The sequence below is a fragment of the Lutra lutra genome, chromosome X (genome assembly GCF_902655055.1).
Source record: "Lutra lutra chromosome X, mLutLut1.2, whole genome shotgun sequence".
Taxonomy (NCBI): domain Eukaryota; kingdom Metazoa; phylum Chordata; class Mammalia; order Carnivora; family Mustelidae; genus Lutra; species Lutra lutra.
Window position 1 is genome coordinate 38,930,385 of NC_062296.1, and position 18,406 is coordinate 38,948,790.

Below are 18,406 nucleotides of genomic sequence, written 5' to 3' on the forward strand. Positions count from 1 at the left end.
TTGGGGTGTGTGTGTGTGTGTGTGTGTGTGTGCGCGCGCGCGCGTGCACTCCAATTTCTGTCCTACTGAAGGGTCACTCCTGCTGAGGCCAGAACCCTGTCATAGATTTATTTGGTGATCCTCTTCCACTCCACCCAGAGGCTCAAGCGTCTGGAAATGACCAACAGTCTTGTACCTCCTGCTTCCCCAAAATGTCTAGCTCATTCAGAATGCAGATTCAGCCAGGGCAGTCAAATCACGGCACTTATTCACCACAAAAAGCAACCTCTTGGCCACAAGCTGTTCCAAGAGAAAAACAAATTTTCCATTTTTGCAGTGGGGGACGCGGGGGAGGGGTACGTCAAGCAACGGACCCTGGCCCAACCCTCCAGAGCCAAGGTGCTGGAGCTGGCCCAGGAGATACTGCAGATGCCTGTTAGAGCAGAGGACTGGGCAGCACCCCAGTTGGGGAAGATGGCAGGATTGTTTGTCTTTTTGTCTGGCTCCTGGCATCTGCACAATTGGCTAGGCTGGCGCGGCCATGGAGTGGGCGGAGCCAGCGGCGCGGCTGGCTCAATGCCCGCCCAGTTGCAGCTGGGACTGGCTTCAGACCCAGCGTAATTCAAAGCGGTCGACCCGTTCTGTGGGCGCGGCGTGGAGTAGAGCTCCTGCATGGCTATTCCTCTCGCCGCGCGGGGCTCTTGGCTCCGGACCGACGCCCGCACTTTCTGCTCACCTTTGCCCTCTATGCTGAGCTCTTAGAGGTGACTCTTTGCGGAAGAGCTAGCGCCCTCACCCCATCTCCTTCGCCGCCTGACCCCCGCCCCCAGCTCCCTCTAGCCTCGTGCTTCCCGCTCACCTCCTTCTGTCCTTTTCCTGATCCGCGACCTTCTTATTCTCCGTAGGTCCCAGCTATGCCATCCCGGGCTTGCTGGATCCGCTGTCTTCCAACTGCTCTTCAGGACCTGGCTCCTGGAGGGCGACACCACCCCCCAACCTAGAAATTCCACTTTGACCTGTAATGAATCCTCCTCCAACGTTCCCAGCGTCGTCTTGGACCCTCTTTTATTGGTAAGCTGGTCGCTAGGCTACCGTGAGCCGGCAGGAGGGGCGAGTGGGCGGTCTCTTGGTAGGAGTTGGCTTGGGGACGCTTGGACCTGGGCTTCTGAGCCCCTGCTAATGCACCTGCCCTTCAGCCCCTGCAGGGGTTGGTGGTGGTAATGAGGGTGGCCAGTCCTGTGTTTCAGCCCATATGTTACAGTGGCACCTGATAGCACCCAATTTCAGTGTGTGCCCAAATAGCAGGGGGTGGGGATACCACCACCCCAGGGTCCAACCATCTGTCCCCAGGGACTAAGGTCCCAAGCGTTTTGGAGTCATGAGCATTGGCTCCCGTTTGTGTGTGGGGGGGGGTTGGTGAGGGTTGTGGGGTGTTAACTTCAGAGCAAAGAGCAATTTTATTTAAAAGAATGAGATTATTTGGGAATAGCCGAGGAATTGCAATTTGTGACAAGCAAGCTATGGCAAAACATAAGCAAGTCCGAAGAGACAAAGGGAAGGTCAGCTTTTATAGGTTTTAGGAAGAAATTGGGGAGGGTTCTGGACAAAAGTTGACTGGAGAAGATGGGAGGGGCGGTTTGAAGATGGTCAGGGTTTCTCATTGGCTGCAGGTGGTGATTAGTGTGCAGCTGGATCAGGGAGGGGTCTTCCTTTTCTTAAAGACAGGAGATAAATTCCTATGTGGAAAGTGCCCTCTCTCTTCAATGTAATTATCTTCCTTCTTCTTGCTGATTATGTATGCTGCAGTGAGAGGTATGTACTTGAAAGGTCTCCCTCTGGGGCTTCCTGACTCCATTTTAAGTGTTTCCTTTAATTATTTTCACGTTTACCCCTTTTGATCAAGATCTTTCCTTGAAAGTATTGCTGATCAAGAGTCAGAATTTTCAAATTTCAAATTTAGTGGTTTGTTCCTCGATAGCAGGAAAGATCTTTCCTTGTTGTCATTGGCCCACACTGGAGAGAATGTGCATAATGATTGGAAGCCATCAAGGCCACATTTGAAGAGTAAGAAAGGGTAGGAGGAAGAGCTATCAGTCACTTCCCATCAAGAGTCTGTGTCTGGGGCGCCTGGGTGGCTCAGTGGGTTAAGCCACTGCCTTTGGCTTGGGTCATGATCTCAGGGTCCTAGGATCGAGTCCCAAGTCAGGCTCTCTGCTCGGCTGGGAGCCTGCTTCCCCCTCTCTCTCTGCCTGCCTCTCTGTCTACTAGTGATCTCTCTCTGTCAAATAAATAAATAAAATCTTAAAAAAAAAAAGATTCTGTGTCTTATCAAGGTCCTAAACGTTGGAGATCATCTCAAAGTGCAGAGCTAGCATCACCCTACTTGATATATTACTTCTGAAGAGATTTGATAAGCAACAGTTAAAGTTTAAAAATAATTATACAAGCAGAATTAAAAGTAATGACAAATCCCATTTCTAGGATGGTTCCAAACCAAGATCCCAAACCCAGCTAAATATATCGAAAGACCAGGGGTCATTAGGTCAGATTTGTTTTAATCAGTGCATATGTCCCCTGATCTCATGTAATTGAATTTCTACTTCTCCAGAGGTATTTACCCACGTACAAGTGGTACCTGTTGTTGCACAAACACCTTGCTCAGCAAGTAGATAATCAAGGGCTCTATGATTGTCCAAAACTACATTAGTCAATGAGTCAAATGATGGCTGATATGATGCTATTGCTTTGGAATTGGCTGTGGAATTGGCCAGCTCTGCTAATGTTAGGGGGAGATATCTGATTCTGTGTTCATTGGCATTTACTCCAATCCAAGGAAGTAAATATCTTCCTATGGAGGCAAACCAAGGGACATGTATACCTCCTAGAATTTCCCATTTATGATGGCTCTGGAGGCCTAATGGGGCAGACCAATGGGAAGTCTCTTGATTTGTTATAGATGTTAACAGGAATGCTATTAAATAACCCAGTAACATTGACTTCCAAGTTGCCAGCTATATAAGCATTCATATGCCCATAGGAAATGCTGTCCCTTGCAAACAAAACCAGGTGGAACATAGAAGACTAAGGTCTCGTTATTGATAGATTCCTTAACTGGAAATTTCCTGATTCCCGATTGATCCTTTGTAGCCATGGTTCAGAGGAGTTAGGATGACATTCTATGAGAGTCCCATCTTTTCCTAAAGGGCTTTTCTAAAAACCTTGCAAAGAGGCATAAACTTATTTATATTTCCCTTGGGTGCAGGGAGACAGATCACAGTTCTATAAGGAAAAGAACCTGGAGGAGTGAAAATTGTATGACTGGCAAAGATGGAGGGATTTGGCGGAGGTAGTATGATTATGTCTAAGGAAAGGTTGAAGTAAGGTGTGTGAACACCTGGTTGCAATAAGCCAACCTGCTAATTGACATCTCTAGGCTTTTGGTTGTAATCAACAGTGGCATTTCGCCCTAGAAAGAAATCGGTTGTAGGTAATGCCATGGTGTCTCTGACATCAGGATCAGGTTGGAGCTTCTTGTGACAGATCCAACAGAGAGGTTTCTCCCTTTTGCAAAGGATGGGAAATATGGATAAGGACATTGTCTTTTCCAGAAAGAGAGGGCAAAGAAAGCACAAGCAAGGGAAAGAAGGTATATAGATGCCTGGTCCTGTCATCTTGAGAAAGCTGTTTCATCTGCTTCAATTCCTGGAAATCTTTATTTTTGGGTCACCAATTGGTGTGTAGGTCCAGTAAAGGTTTGGTGCTTTAATTTTTTTTTTAAAGATTTTATTTATTTATTTGACAGAGAGAGATCACAAGCAGGCAGAGAGACAGGAGGAAGCAGGCTCCCTGCTGAGCAGAGAGCCCGATGCGGGACTCGATCCCAGGACTCCGAGATCATGACCTGAGCCGAAGGCAGCGGCTCAACCCGCTGAGCCACCCAGGCGCCCCAATTTTTTTTTTATTTTATTGTTTTTTTTTAAGTTTTTTTTTTTTTTAAGATTTTATTTATTTATTTGAGAGAGAGAGTAGGAGCAGGGGGAGGGAGAAGGGCAGAGGCAGAGGGAGAAGCAGACTCCCTGCAGAGCAGGGAGTCCAGTGCAGGGTTGAGGGGTTTGATCCCAGGACTCTGAGATCATGACCTGAGCCAAAGACAGATGCTTAGCCATCTGAGCCACCCAGGTGCTCTGGATGCTTTCTTTAGAAGTGACATGGGAATCCACAATTCTGTTCCTTGGAATTCGGCAGCACAGTGGTTGATTAGCAGCACCTGATACAGGTCTATTTCAGTGGGGATGAAGAGAGTCTTTCTCATCCTTGTGAGTAGATATAGTTCACCTTGTGCTGAAGTAGCCAAAGATGTCACTTCAGTTACTTCCGAGGGAGTTGGAATTACATATCCAGCACCATATTTACATTTTCACCTTTCAAATAAGAACTGCCAGTGAGCCATGACAAATTAGCATCAACCAAAGGAGTTTCCTGTAAGTCATCACAGGGAGTCAGGAGGTGATCTTTCAGAGTCAAACAGTATTGTCTGGAGTATTGCTCTAGAAGAGGGAAGGAGAGTAGCAGAATTAAGGTTATTAGAGTGAGAAAAAATTATGTGAAGAACTGTGAGCAAGAGGATTTCATAGGTGGCGAGATGATGGCTGAAAATTGTTGAGTGTGATGAGAATTTAGGTAGGGATGGAGGCTGATAGAGTATGAGGGTTGAGAACAACAGGATGATGAGGGATAACAATACTGTATTGTTCTGAGATCCCAGACAGAACCCCATTCACAGTCATTAGAATTTAGGAAGGTTTCTATTTCCTGGGGGCACAAAGATGGTTAGAGGGGATCCCTGACTATTCCTTCAGTGGCCTTAACTAAAAGGGCAGTGGCAGGAACGGCTCTGAGGCAAGGGAAGGTATTCTCAGTCCACAGGGTCTAGCTGTTGGCTATATTACCGTATTGGTTTATGATGGTCCCCATGTTTTTGGTTGAATACCCCCAAGGTCCTTCCCTTCCCTGTCATGTATAAAAGGGAAAAAAGGAAGTTGATAATTGGGATGTCCAAGGGCAAAGAGATTTATTAAGCTTTCTCTTAAGGTATTAAAATTAGGATATCCTGAGCATACCAATTAATGGGGTCAGGTTTGGTATTCTTTAGTAATGTATGTAAAGGCTGAGCCATGAGAGAGGAAAGTTTGAAATTCATTTCTGACGCTAGGCCATCAGCCCACCTGAGAGAACCTTATAATGGGCACTTAGTTTTGGGGAAGTTCAGGATGCTATGAAGCTTACTTCGATCTACGTGGAGCCCTTGTTCTGAGATTAGGTGCCCTAAATAACAAATTTGAATTTGAACAAAATGCAGTTTTTCTTTGGAGACCTTGTGTCCCTTTTAGGCTAAAAATCAGATGGATGCTGTCTTTCTGTGAAAAGGGGACACATAATTAGTGTCCTTATAACTAGCTCTAGTGTCATTAGAGATGGAACAAATAAATGACATTAAAGTTTCAGAGATGGAGACAAACCATGTGAGACTCTGGGGGAAGAACTGAGGGCTATAGAAGGGAGGTGGGGGATGGGGTAACTGGGTGATGGGTATTACAGAGGGCATGTGTTGGGATGAACACTGGGTGTTATACACAACTAATGAATCATTGAACACTACAACAGAAATGTATGTACTATATGCTGGCTAACTGAACATAATCATAATAAAAAAAGGTTCATTTGCTTCACCTAGTTGGCTATTTTGGTTGTTGCTGTCAAATTATAGAATTTATTTCCCCCTTTTGAGAGAAAGAAATTCTAGCACAGTATTTCTCCAAGAAATCCTGGCCCAACAAGTGAACAGAGGCAGAGAAACTAAGGAGAAAGGTGGGTATCTCTCAGAGGGCTTAAATAAAAGGGGATAGGGTTAGAGACAGGAGCCTGATGAGGTTTATTTGACACACCTTTCCCATTTGAATCGTGTTAATACTTGAGGCAGGGGCTATTCGATAACAATGGGGTTGAAAATGGAGGGCATAGCTCTGGTGTCAGTAATGGCAGAGAGAGAGTCATTCCTAATCTGGAGAGTTGTTTCTCTAAACCAGCTAAGAGCAGGATTGGGAAAAGCCCCTGTAGTTCTTTGGAGTTCCATCATTGGGAGTTAGGAGGAGGGCACTTGGAAAGGTTGGTTAAAGCACGGAGGACACTTGGAATGCTTAAGCTTATAATAGTCTTTTTTCCAATGCTGTGGCTTTTTACAATAATGACAAAGATCATCAGGAGGGTTTTGTTTAGGGGCCTCCATTTGTTTTGTTGGAGTTGTAAATTACCAGCCTATTCTTAGGGCTTTCCCAAAACCTGTTCCTGGAATAAGATTCGGGCTTGTACCCAGAAGCCCAATGAGCCCATGAATAATTATTATAGCCGGTTCCAAATTGTTTTCAGAGAAAATTCTGTTCTTTTAAATGCAGATCCATGGGAGTAGCTTTTAACTCTGCGGTTATGAATGGGCTGAACTGGGATCTTTCTTTTCTAGTTAAAAAGGACCAACATGGAATGGGAAACTATGTCCACTCCTGGTTCAGTTAATTTAACAAATCAGCTCACCCACGTCCTAGATGATTCAACTAAAAGGAAGACTACTAAAGTCCCTAATCTACAACTCCAACAAATGTTATTTCAGGTGTACAGTATAATGATTCAGCACTTCCATATATCACCCCATGCTCATCACAAAAAATGTTCTTCTTACCACATAGTCTATTTAATTCTAGGTTCACAGTTTTTTTTTTTTAATTTTATTTTTTATAAACATATTTTTATCCCCAGGGGTACAGGTCTGCGATTCGCCAGGTTTACACACTTCACAGCACTCACCATAGCACATACCCTCCCCGATATCCATAACCACACCCCCCCTCTCCCAGGCCCCCTCCCCCCATCAACCCTCAGTTTGTTTTGTGAGATTAAGAGTCACTTATGGTTTGTTTCCCTCCCAATCCCATCTTGTTACATTTATTCTTCTCCTACCCCCTTAACCCCCCATGTTGCATCTCCTCTCCCTCATATCAGGGAGATCATATGATAGTTGTCTTTCTCCAATTGACTTATTTCGCTAAGCATGATACCCTCTAGTTCCATCCACGTCATCGTAAATGGCAAGATTTCATTTCTTTTGATGGCTGCATAGTATTCCATTGTGTATATATACCACATCTTCTTTATCCATTCGTCTGTTGATGAACATCTAGGTTCTTTCCATAGTTTGGCTATTGTAGACATTGCTGCTATAAACATTCGGGTGCACGTGCCCCTTCGGATCACTACGTTTGTATCTTTAGGGTAAATACCCAGCAGTGCAATTGCTGGGTCATAGGGTAGTTCTATTTTCAACATTTTGAGGAACCTCTATGCTGTTTTCCAGAGTGGTTGCACCAGCTTGCATTCCCACCAACAGTGTAGGAGGGTTCCCCTTTCTCCGCATCCTCGCCAGCATCTGTCATTTCCTGACTTGTTCATTTTAGCCATTCTGACTGGTGTGAGGTGATATCTCATTGTGGTTTTGATTTGTATTTCCCTGATGCCGAGTGATGTGGAGCACTTTTTCATGTGTCTGTTGGCCATCTGGATGTCTTCTTTGCAGAAATGTCTGTTCATGTCCTCTGCCCATTTCTTGATTGGATTATTTGTTCTTTGGGTGTTGAGTTTGCTAAGTTCTTTATAGATTTTGGACACTAGCCCTTTATCTGATATGTCATTTGCAAATATCTTCTCCCATTCTGTCAGTTGTCTTTTGGTTTTGTTCACTGTTTCCTTTGCTGTGCAAAAGCTTTTGATCTTGATAAAATCCCGATAGTTCATTTTTGCCCTTGCTTCCCTTGCCTTTGGTGATGTTCCTAGGTAGATGTTGCTGCGGCTGAGGTCGAAGAGGTTGCTGCCTGTGTTCTCCTCAAGGATTTTGATGGATTCCTTTCTCACATTGAGGTCCTTCATCCATTTTGAGTCTATTTTCGTGTGTGGTGTAAGGAAATGATCCAATTTCATTTTTCTGCATGTGGCAGTCCAATTTTCCCAACACCATTTATTGAAGAGGCTGTCTTTTTTCCACTGGACATTCTTTCTTGCTTTGTCGAAGATTAGTTGACCATAGAGTTGAGGGTCTATTTCTGGGCTCTCTATTCTGTTCCATTGATCTATGTGTCTGTTTTTGTGCCAGTACCATGCTGTCTTGATGATGACAGCTTTGTAATAGAGCTTGAAGTCCGGAATTGTGATGCCACCAACTTTGGCTTTCTTTTTCAATATTCCTTTGGCTATTTGAGGTCTTTTCTGGTTCCATATAAATTTTAGGATTATTTGTTCCATTTCTTTAAAAAAAATGGATGGTACTTTGATAGGAATTGCATTAAATGTGTAGATTGCTTTAGGTAGCATAGACATTTTCACAATATTTATTCTTCCAATCCAGGATCATGGAACATTTTTCCATTTCTTTGTGTCTTCCTCAATTTCTTTCATGAGTACTTTATAGTTTTCTGTGTATAGATTCTTAGTCTCTTTGGTTAGGTTTATTCCTAGGTATCTTATAGTTTTGGGTGCAATTGTAAATGGGATGGACTCCTTAATTTCTCTTTCTTCTGTCTTGTTGTTGGTGTAGAGAAGTGCAACTGATTTCTGTGCATTGATTTTATATCCTGACACTTTACTGAATTCCTGTACAAGTTCTAGCAGTTTTGGAGTGGAGTCTTTTGGGTTTTCCACATATAGTATCATATCATCTGCAAAGAGTGATAGTTTGACTTCTTCTTTGCCGATTTGGATGCCTTTAATTTCCTTTTGTTGTCTAATTGCTGAGGCTAGGACTTCTAGTACTATGTTGAATAGCAGTGGTGATAACGGACATCCCTGCCGTGTTCCTGACCTTAGCGGAAAAGCTTTCAGTTTTTCTCCATTGAGAATGATATTTGCGGTGGGTTTTTCATAGATGGCTTTGATAATATTGAGGTATGTGCCGTCTATCCCTACACTATGAAGAGTTTTGATCAGGAAGGGATGTTGTACTTTGTCATATGCTTTTTCAGCATCTATGGAGAGTATCATATGATTCTTGTTCTTTCTTTTATTAATTTATTGTATCACATTGATTGATTTGCGGATGTTGAACCAACCTTGCAGCACTGGAATAAATCCCACTTGGGCCTGGCTGAGTAATCCGCTTGGGTTTGCTGGGTTTGCTTTCGGGAGCTTTTGTTCCCTGAGCGCTTTCCATAGAGTTCTTTCAGATAGTGGTTGATTTTCTGTTTCTAGAATTGCTGTTCTTCTTCTCTTCAATCTCCCGTTGGATTTGTAGGTGTTTGCAATCTTTAGATAAGCTATTTAGCTGATCTCCCGCTACCTGAAGTAGTCTCAGCCTGCTACTTCTCCGCCATCTTGACTCTGCCCACAGTTTTTTTTTTTTTTTAAGACAGTACTTGCGTGCACATGTATGCACACATGCGGTGAAGGGGCAGAAGGAGAGGGAAAGAGAGACTTAAGCAGGTGAGGCTTAATCTCAGGACCCTGAGATCATGACCTGAGCCAGAATCAAGAGTTGGATGCTTAACCCACTGAGGTAGTGCCACTGGTTCACAGGGTTCTAATTTGGTTCTCAGAAAAACGAGTTTGGGGAGGTCAGAAGTTCCCTCTAAAGTCATTGAAATTCTAAATTATTTTTGGTTAAGTTGGTCCAGATAGTTTAAAATGTGCATGAGGAGGGACCATAGTTTTTAAATATAAAACCAGACAGGATCCCAGAAGAAGGATCTTTTTGAGAGTGTTTAGAAGATTGGGATCCCATTATTCAAAATCAGGGATTCAGAAAAACAAATGAATACTCACCAGAAAGGGTGGAGTCTTTAAATAGATCCCGAGTAAAGGCAAAGATCTCAACCAAAAAGAGGGTGCTCAGAATCCCAGAGGAGAATTACTGAACCTGAAGTAGATGGAGACTTGATGAGCAGAGAGGGCTCTGTGTGGATGTCTCACTTGATTCTGAGGGTTGTTGTCTTTCAGGGTTTGTCTCCGTAAGATCCCACTTCTGACCAATTTTAATGGGATTTCCTTTATTTTCACAGCGGGGAAGGCTAAAATTACTCTTTTGTGCTGCATTGACCTCTTTTAAAATCAGGAAGGCCTTGAATGGTCTAATCATAAGTTCCCTTTCCTACTTTTCTCCCCAGTAGGGTCCACTAGCCAAACAACCCTTCTTATCAAATGGACTAGATGTATTCCTGTGTGTTATCCCTGAGTAGTGGTTTCAGTTCCCTGTCAGCACAGTAATTCAAACAAGCCAATTACATACTCTCTTAAGAAGCAGGGGGTACCTCTTAATACTACACCCTCTTAATACTATAAAAAAAAGGTGCCTCTCACAGATCCTTCCAATTCATGCTACTTCAGAGTACAACCCTCTTATGTCCTGCATGGTATGCAGTGCCCTCATCTTTGAGACTGTGAACTTAGGTGACTGTTTATCTTTTCTGTCTAGAATTAGGTGATGTGTGTTTAGCCATCCCTGTAACTCTAGGGCGGGACTCCTGCCCTTAAAGGGGTGATGTGGAGATGATTAAAACCATTGTTATTACACATCATGATCCAACCACAGTCAAGGGGGAGCTGGTCAGTTTTACTAGCTGCTCCCTGACTGACTGTGCCATGATACAGTGAAGGCTGCCTAGGACAGGACCACCAGTTGCTAGTGGGCTTGTGCTCTGGCCTGTGTGGTACAGTGTTGTTTTTGTTCAGTGTTGCCATCTCTTCCTTCTCTAAAACATTCTCTCCGTAAGATAAGAATTGTAGTTAATTGACCAGATCTCAGTGTGAAGTGTCTTTGCGTTTGGGTTGTGTGTACTAGAGGTCTCTGAGGCTTCCACTTGTAAAAGTGGCAACATCACAGCATCCTAATTGGTCAGCACTTGAATCCTTCATACCAGAGGTTGGGTTAGTGACTTGTTAGGCAGTGACCACTGTTTCTAACCTGGTGACCACTACTAGATACTTGGGGCAGCCAGCCATGTGGTCATTGTGACTGTGTACTTCTGCGATGACCCTTTATGAGGTTTGCAGATAAGAAGAGGACTCTTAACCACAGGGAGAACTAATTAAGCATGGCACCGCTGGTTGCCTTAATAGTCCTTGTTCTGGGCAGGATCATGAGCTTGCGTATCTCCTGTGCTGTTGCTTCCCTTGCTACTGCCTGTACACTCTCCTGACTCCCAAGGGTATTGAAGAAGAGCACATCCATGGTGGCTTTTGGCCCAGGAATGGATGAGAAAAGGGGGAAAAGCGTTCACTATTCAGCTGTTCTCCCAATGTAAGACCCCTATCCAATGCCAAACATTGCCGTAAGGGAGGCCCCTAACCCTAATGATCTGATTCTGGAGGAAGAAATGTATAAATATGAGCAGAGTAGAGCAGAACCCCCTGGAACAGAGTATATCAAGTGAAAAAACAAATAAAAAGAAAGAAAGAAAAAAAAAAGAGTGCAACAAACCTGAGTAGAGGCAACTATAATATTGTGATTTGTAAGAAAGAAATAGGTATTTGGTCATTCAGATGACCAAAATATTTTTCATATTTATTTGGTCTTTGTCCATGGTTTCTGACTCACAGCTCCTAAAACCCTTGGAATTTCCTGTGGTAAGAGCTTTAAGGTTATCTTTTGTTATGTTAATGAGGTGACTTTTGGTCCTTTCTTAGATAAGGGGGCTATTTGCCTCAAGGACCAACCATGTGGAAAGAGGGCTGAAACTTACAGTCTCATCCCAGACCTCCAAGGAGGAAAGAGGGGCTGGCTGAAGGTTGAATCAATAGCCGGTGGCAAATGATTTAATCAGTTACGCCTTTGTAATGAAGCCTCTATGAAGATCAGAAGGATAGGGTTTGGAGAGCTCCTGAGTTGGTGAACATGCGATTTTCAGAGAATGGCATGCCTAGAGAGATCATGGAAACTCCCCATCCATTTCCACATACCTTTCCGTATGTATACCTTCCATCTGGCTGTTCCTGAGTCATATCCTTTTATAGTAAATGGTTATCTGGAGAATAAATGGATTTCTTTGAGCTGCTCTAGCAAGTGAATCAAATCCCAGGAGCAGGTCATGGGAACCTTTGGTCTGTAGCTGGTTGCTCAGAAGCATAGGTAACAACCTGGTTGTAACAGGTAACAACTGATATCTGAGGTGGTAGGGAGCAGTCTTGTAGACTGAACCCTTAACCTGTGGGATCTGATGCTCTCTCTAGATAGTGTCAGGATCAAGTTGGACTGGATACTTTGCTGGTATCTGAAAATTGCTTGATAGTGTGTGGGGAAGACCCTCACCCACCCACCCACCAAGCTCCACGTGTAGAAATTAGGTCCAGGAACCCAAGAGAGGGAGGAAAAAAAAAATAAATTGAAACAAAGGTCCACAGTTTAATCCAATTGGAAATCCAATATTTACTGAAAGAATTTATACAACACAATGATAAAAGCCTCCTCCAAAAAACAAGACTGTAGAATCTGTCCAAATCTGAATCAGTGGACACTCTTGTAGGTGTCTTGAGAGGTTACTTCATTGTAGAGGCTTTAGTAACCCCCTGTCATGCTCCATGGAGTCTTTGGACCACCCATGATGTTGGGTTGGACAACAGGTAAATTGGCTGTGGGCTTCTGATGTAAGAAACTGCCTGTCTTGGCCTTGCACTATACACCATTAGAATGACAATTGCTGGCCACATACTGAGCTATCCTCAAAGTAGAGGCTCTCAGAGACCCTGAGCCTATGACTCTCTGTACCCCATTGCCCAGTATGCCTTGGGTCATGGAACTGGCACCCCACCACCTCAGCATGGCTAGTGAGGCCTCCTCAATAAAGGATAGAGCCAAACCTGAGCCTTCTAGCAGCAAATATCTCTTGCAGGAAGGCATGGCCTTATCTGTTTTTACTCCCTTACCAGATGTCATAATGGTCCAAGAAACTCCTCCTCCCCCCACCAACCTCTTGGCTGCTTGAGAAGCCCATTGCAATCAACTGATTCAACAACACTGGGAGTCTGTACACTACAGATGGTATTGTCACCATCATAGATATTACTGCTTCCCATCCCTTAGCCAGGATGTCCATGAAAAAATACAGGACAAAAGTGTCAGCACAATTGGCCAAACTTCAGGTAGTCATCTTAACACTAGATGTTCTGGCCATCAAATAGCCCCAGCTGCACATTTTTATAAACTCTTGGGCCATTGCTTACGAGTTGCCCCCTTTTGGGGTAAAGAACTCTGAGAATCACTTGTCTCACAGATACCCAAAATATAAATCAAGACATTATACTGAATTGGGTCCCCTACAAGTTCACATGTTGAAGCCCTAGCCTGCAATGTGACTGTATTTGGAGCTATGGCCTTTAGGGTGGTAATTAACTTTTAATAAGGTCATAAGTGTGGGGCCCTAATCCAATAGGATTGGGTCCTTATAAGACAATGAAGAGACTCCAAAGCTCGCTCTCTCTCTCTCTCTCTCTATCCCCCTTGTCTCCCATTCTCCCTCCACACTCACATAAAAGGAAAGTTGTACAAGAACATAGAAGACAGCCACCTGCCAAGGATAGAGGTCTCATCAGAAACCAACCCTGCTGGTGCTTTGATATTGGACTTCTAGTCTACAGAACTGTGAGAAAAAAAAAAAAATTCTGCTGTTTAAGCCACCCAGTCTGTGGTATTTAGTTATGACAGCCCTAGCAGACTAATTCACAGGATAACAGATGTCTCTACATATACAGTCGATTGTTGTTATTTGTGGTAGTTATGTCCTGTAAAAGTCACCATGAGTACAGAATTAGTGCATAGGAAACTGTCTCTCCTAGGGGAAATAGAGGATTAGGTCCCTGTGAGCCTCTAGTCACAACAACATACTCATCCACCAATCAGTGCGTAAACTTTGTTTTTTGTGTTTCTGTTTAAAGACATCTTATTTTGTATATATTGTTGATTTATTTAAATTGATATTTAACATGTTGATGATTTACACTGAACTCACTGATAACATCCCTCTAATTCATGCCTAAAACGTGGATTTTCTCCACAAGGCACATCACAGCCTTCTTGTGTTTAGGAAAAGTCGACAGTTTGTCAGCATTAAACTTGGGGGCCAATTTAAATAGTGAAACCACTAATAAAAAGAACACAAATGTGAACAACATGGTACTAATAAATATACTGTTGGAAGGTCACCTGTTTATTGTATGAGAGGTGAAGTAAGAAGCTGGAATGCTGCTTTGTCTAAGCCTAGCTGAGAACTTGTGGGTCAGATGATTCAATTTTTTTTTGTCACTCTGCACATGTTTGCAAATAACCACAAAAGTGCTGAGTGTTGATTTTGCAGTTACAAATAAGTTTTAGCAGGTAGACAAATTTGCAAATAATGAGATCAAGTGTATTAAGGTTACAGTGTAAGGGCTTCAACAGGAAGTCCCTTATGCCCTTGGGAATCCAAGATCTTATGGTTATGACCAAAGCACTCATTTCGGTTCTCAATACACATTGCTGAGCTCTTGAAAAAGGCAGTAAATGGAACTGGCAACTCCCCTATTGCCCTCAAGCTGCTTTTTTAATTGACAGGTGTAATCAGCTCCTCAAAGAACTCCTGCTTAAGTTACAAAAGTGGTAAATAGACCTCCTCTACAGACATTGTTATAAGCATTGGTTAACCTAAATTCATGTCCTCTAAGTACTCACTACACCAATGCCACACAGTTGCCTTTATTAGCCATGAAGGTGGGTACCTTTAAAGCTCATAGGTTTCGATAACCTCACCATGTGGCCCTCTCTTCTTTGGGCAAGTGACTATTCCATTTCCTAGGGAGGCACCACTACTCCCTAAGAGTCTCAGTTAACACCAAGGTTTAAACTGATGTGAAGGCATCAAGGACTCAGTTATGGTACAGGGACTAAAATTCATGTTCTATATTGTCTTGACATCTGGTAAAATTGGAAGGACCTCAGATGGTCTAATCGAAGTTCTCCTCCCTATGCTGTGCATGTAAATAAGTTCTCTTAGCCAAACAACCCTCCTTTCTGAACAGACCAGGTATAGTTCCGGCTTATCCCTAGCTAAGGGTTTCAATTCCCTGCCAGTTGTGGAATTATTCCAACAAGCCAATAGCATTCTCCTCTGGAAACCAGAGGTACTCTGTCCTCAACAGGGCAAAGCCTGACTCCTACAGACCCTGGTTGATCATTCTGTTCCTGTGTGCAACTAGAGTGCAGCTCTCCCTGGTGCATTGTGTCCTCCTGTCTCAGGCTGGGAGTATATGTGACTGACACATGGTTGTCCTTGCATTTGTCCAGTGTCAGGCGCTGTGTGTTTGGCTATCCTCACCACCATAGGAAAGAATCCTTTCCTCCTTAATGGAGTGAATAGGAGGTGATCAAAATGGGGGTACAGAGCAATGGGAAAGACCCAAAACAGAGAAATGAGAGACAACTGTTTGAGAACAGATTTTAGCCCACTTTCAAGGGTGTGTGTGTATGTGTGTGTTGAGAACCTGGGGGACCCTACTCAGTGCTACCAATGGAAATTATTAGCCTTGGATGTGCAATCTATAGAAGTATATTCATGTGGCCTGAGATGGGTATACTTTGAACTTATTCTTGTGAAACATTTGAAGGTCCAGATTATTTTTTTGTCTGTGTTTTATTTAAGTTTAGGTCTGTAGATACCTCAAGAGTTGTTAAATAGTCAGCTATGTCACACCGATCATGCAGTAATATGTATTTGTTGTAGCCACAAGATGCTGAGCACTGGCACATGGGTAATGTATGATTGGAAACAGGTGGGAATACATTGCTTTAATTCAGGAATAATTCATCAACATACTTTGGAATATTGCAAAATGAAATTCTGTGATTGAAGATAGTCTGGAATAAGTTTTCAAATGGCAAACCAGAAATGAACATGTACCCAAGGGGAAGAAAAGGGAGTTGGGCATTTCCAGGCAGCAGCTCTGCATTGTCCACAATCTCATATATCAGAGTGTGCTAGTGAACTCCCCCTGCAACACACACAGATTTGTGGGCACTGATGTTTCTTGGCCAACATATGAAAGATCCCATTTCCTAGTGTTGCTCAGGACCTGTTCTCATTCACAAGCCCCTTTTGGGGGTGAGTGTGTGTGGAATGGTCTCACTGAAGGTCTCAGGTGCCTTGCGCGAACATTTCAGAGCTCTTTAGAAACACCAGCTAAATTAGGTTCTTGGGCCCAATCCCAACATCTAGGCCCCATCCCAACATCCCAATTAGGTTCTTATTTGAGAGTTCAGCTCAGTTATGACATTATCTACTAATTGCATCATATTGCACAGGTTGAGTGTTCAGTCCCACAAGACTGCCCTCCCCCTACACCAGATGCCAGTCGCAAGTCTAGGTTCTTACCTATGCTTCTGACTGATTGCCTATAAAGGAGACATTATCACAGCCCTCTCCTAGGGTTTGACTCATTTGCTAGAGAAGTTCACAGAACTCAGAGAAACATTATACTTACTAGATATAAAAGTAAGTAACTCAGGAAGAACCAAATGGAAGAGATGCATAGGGCAAGGTAAAGGGAAAGGGTGCAAATTTTCTATGGCCTCTCCTGACCCACCGCTCTCCCTAAATCTCCACGTGTTTACCAACCCAGAAACTCTCAAACCCTGTCCTTTTGGGGTTTTTTATGGAGGCTTCATTGTATAGGTGTGATTAATTAAATCATTGGCCAATGGCTTATGATTCAACTAGCATCTCCTCTCCCCACCCAGGAGGTCAGGGGAGTAGGGCTGGAAATTACAGCCCTTTAATCACGTGGTTGAGTCTCTTGGCAAACAGCCTCTATCTTTAGGTGCTTCCAAAAGTCACCTCACTCACATAACAAGAGACACCTCTGTCACTCTCAAAACTTAGGAAATTCCAGGATTTGGGGAGCTTTGAGCCAGGACCTGAGGAGGAAGACCAGATACATGTGAGAAATGTATTTTGGTCATCTGAATGACCAAATATATATATTTCTTATAAATCACAATATCATACCAGTTCTTTGCAGGGCTACAGCTAGTTATTCATACTCACCCAAGACATCTTGAGGCAGAATGTACATGATTAATGAGAGATGCCAGATTCCAGAATGAATGTCTTTGAGAAGACAGCCAAGAATCTGAAATGAGTTTGTTTGGGTGAGGATCAAAAGGTTCTTTATATCATATGCTGTATGTCCTAGAAACAGGTGTACAAGAGCAAGGTTGACATAGATTTGATAACAAAATGCCCAGTCCCAGCCCAGGTAGGGGAAGTGTGACTTTGAGCTGGAGAATGTAAACTGGTCACCACAGCTCAAGAGGGTGTCAAGGGTAGAAGATTACTTTTCCTGGTTCTAATCAACCAACTTAGAGAGCTGTGTCCATGCTGATTGCAAGGTGGGGCTTTTTAGGGATTTGAAGTAATACATTTATCTGAGGGCTGCCACCTGCCTACTTCTTCCACTCTCCAATTCCCAGAATGTCTGCTGCTCCCCCATCATCCTACCTGATAACATGGACCCAGTCTTTGTGCCCCACCCTCTGGTTAAAAGCTGAGGAGGAAGGAAAAATCTGCCTCATTGCTGTGCTTCTGGCTAACTCACTGTGGGAAAAGAGTTGGGTAGGAGAGAAGGTGTGTACGCATACAACTATATGTTTGCCTGTGTACAGAAGGGAAAGCTCTGGAAAATTTACAGCTGGTGTGACCTCTGCTGTTTGTTCTCTGAGAAACAATATGGCATTTACTGATAACCAGGGACTTCTCTGTTTCAGCAAAAACTACAAATGAAATTGATTAAGAAGGTTTGGGGCAGGATGCTGACATGATATGATGTTCATCTGAGTCCAGCTTTTGAAGGTAAGCCACTTCTAGACCTGAGATCTGTATTAAGTTGAATAGAGCTGAGACACAGCAAACCAGTCCGATGAGGTAAGCTGACCAGTGACATACCTCCAGGCTTTACACTTCTACCTCTCCAGATCCCACCTTCCTGACCTGTAGTAGAGTACTCCTGGGATGCTAGTCCTCAGGCCATTTGCTCTGACTCTGGAGTTTCTCCCACTTTTCTGGCTTCATGTGCAAGATGCCTTCTGCTCTCTCCACACTCTCTTGGGAGGGTACAACAGTTGAGGCACGTTACCTAGTGTGACTGGAGGAACACAACCCACAGAAAGAGGTGTGCAGGCCAGATTTCCTATGTGTCTCAAGCTAGAATTTTCTGTACCATCTGCCATGCTCTATGGGGAGGGCACTTGAACACACATTCTTTTTTTTTTTTTTAATGTTATGTTAGTCACCATTACAGTACATCATTAGTTTTTGATGTAGTGTTCCATGATTCAGTGTTAGCGTATAACACTGAGTGTACCATGCAGTCT

General features: G+C 43.4%; 1 long non-coding RNA gene across 1 annotated transcript in view; it reads left to right on the forward strand.

Moving 5' to 3' along the window:
• The first annotated feature begins 615 nt into the window (after positions 1-615).
• The window catches only part of LOC125092305 (uncharacterized), a 38,751-nt gene continuing 20,960 nt past the window's right edge, over positions 616-18,406 (forward strand). Inside the window, exons 1-3 of the long non-coding RNA XR_007124868.1 lie at positions 616-743; positions 885-1,050; positions 17,801-17,885. This is a non-coding gene — a long non-coding RNA (uncharacterized LOC125092305). The remainder of the gene's footprint in view (positions 744-884; positions 1,051-17,800; positions 17,886-18,406) is intronic.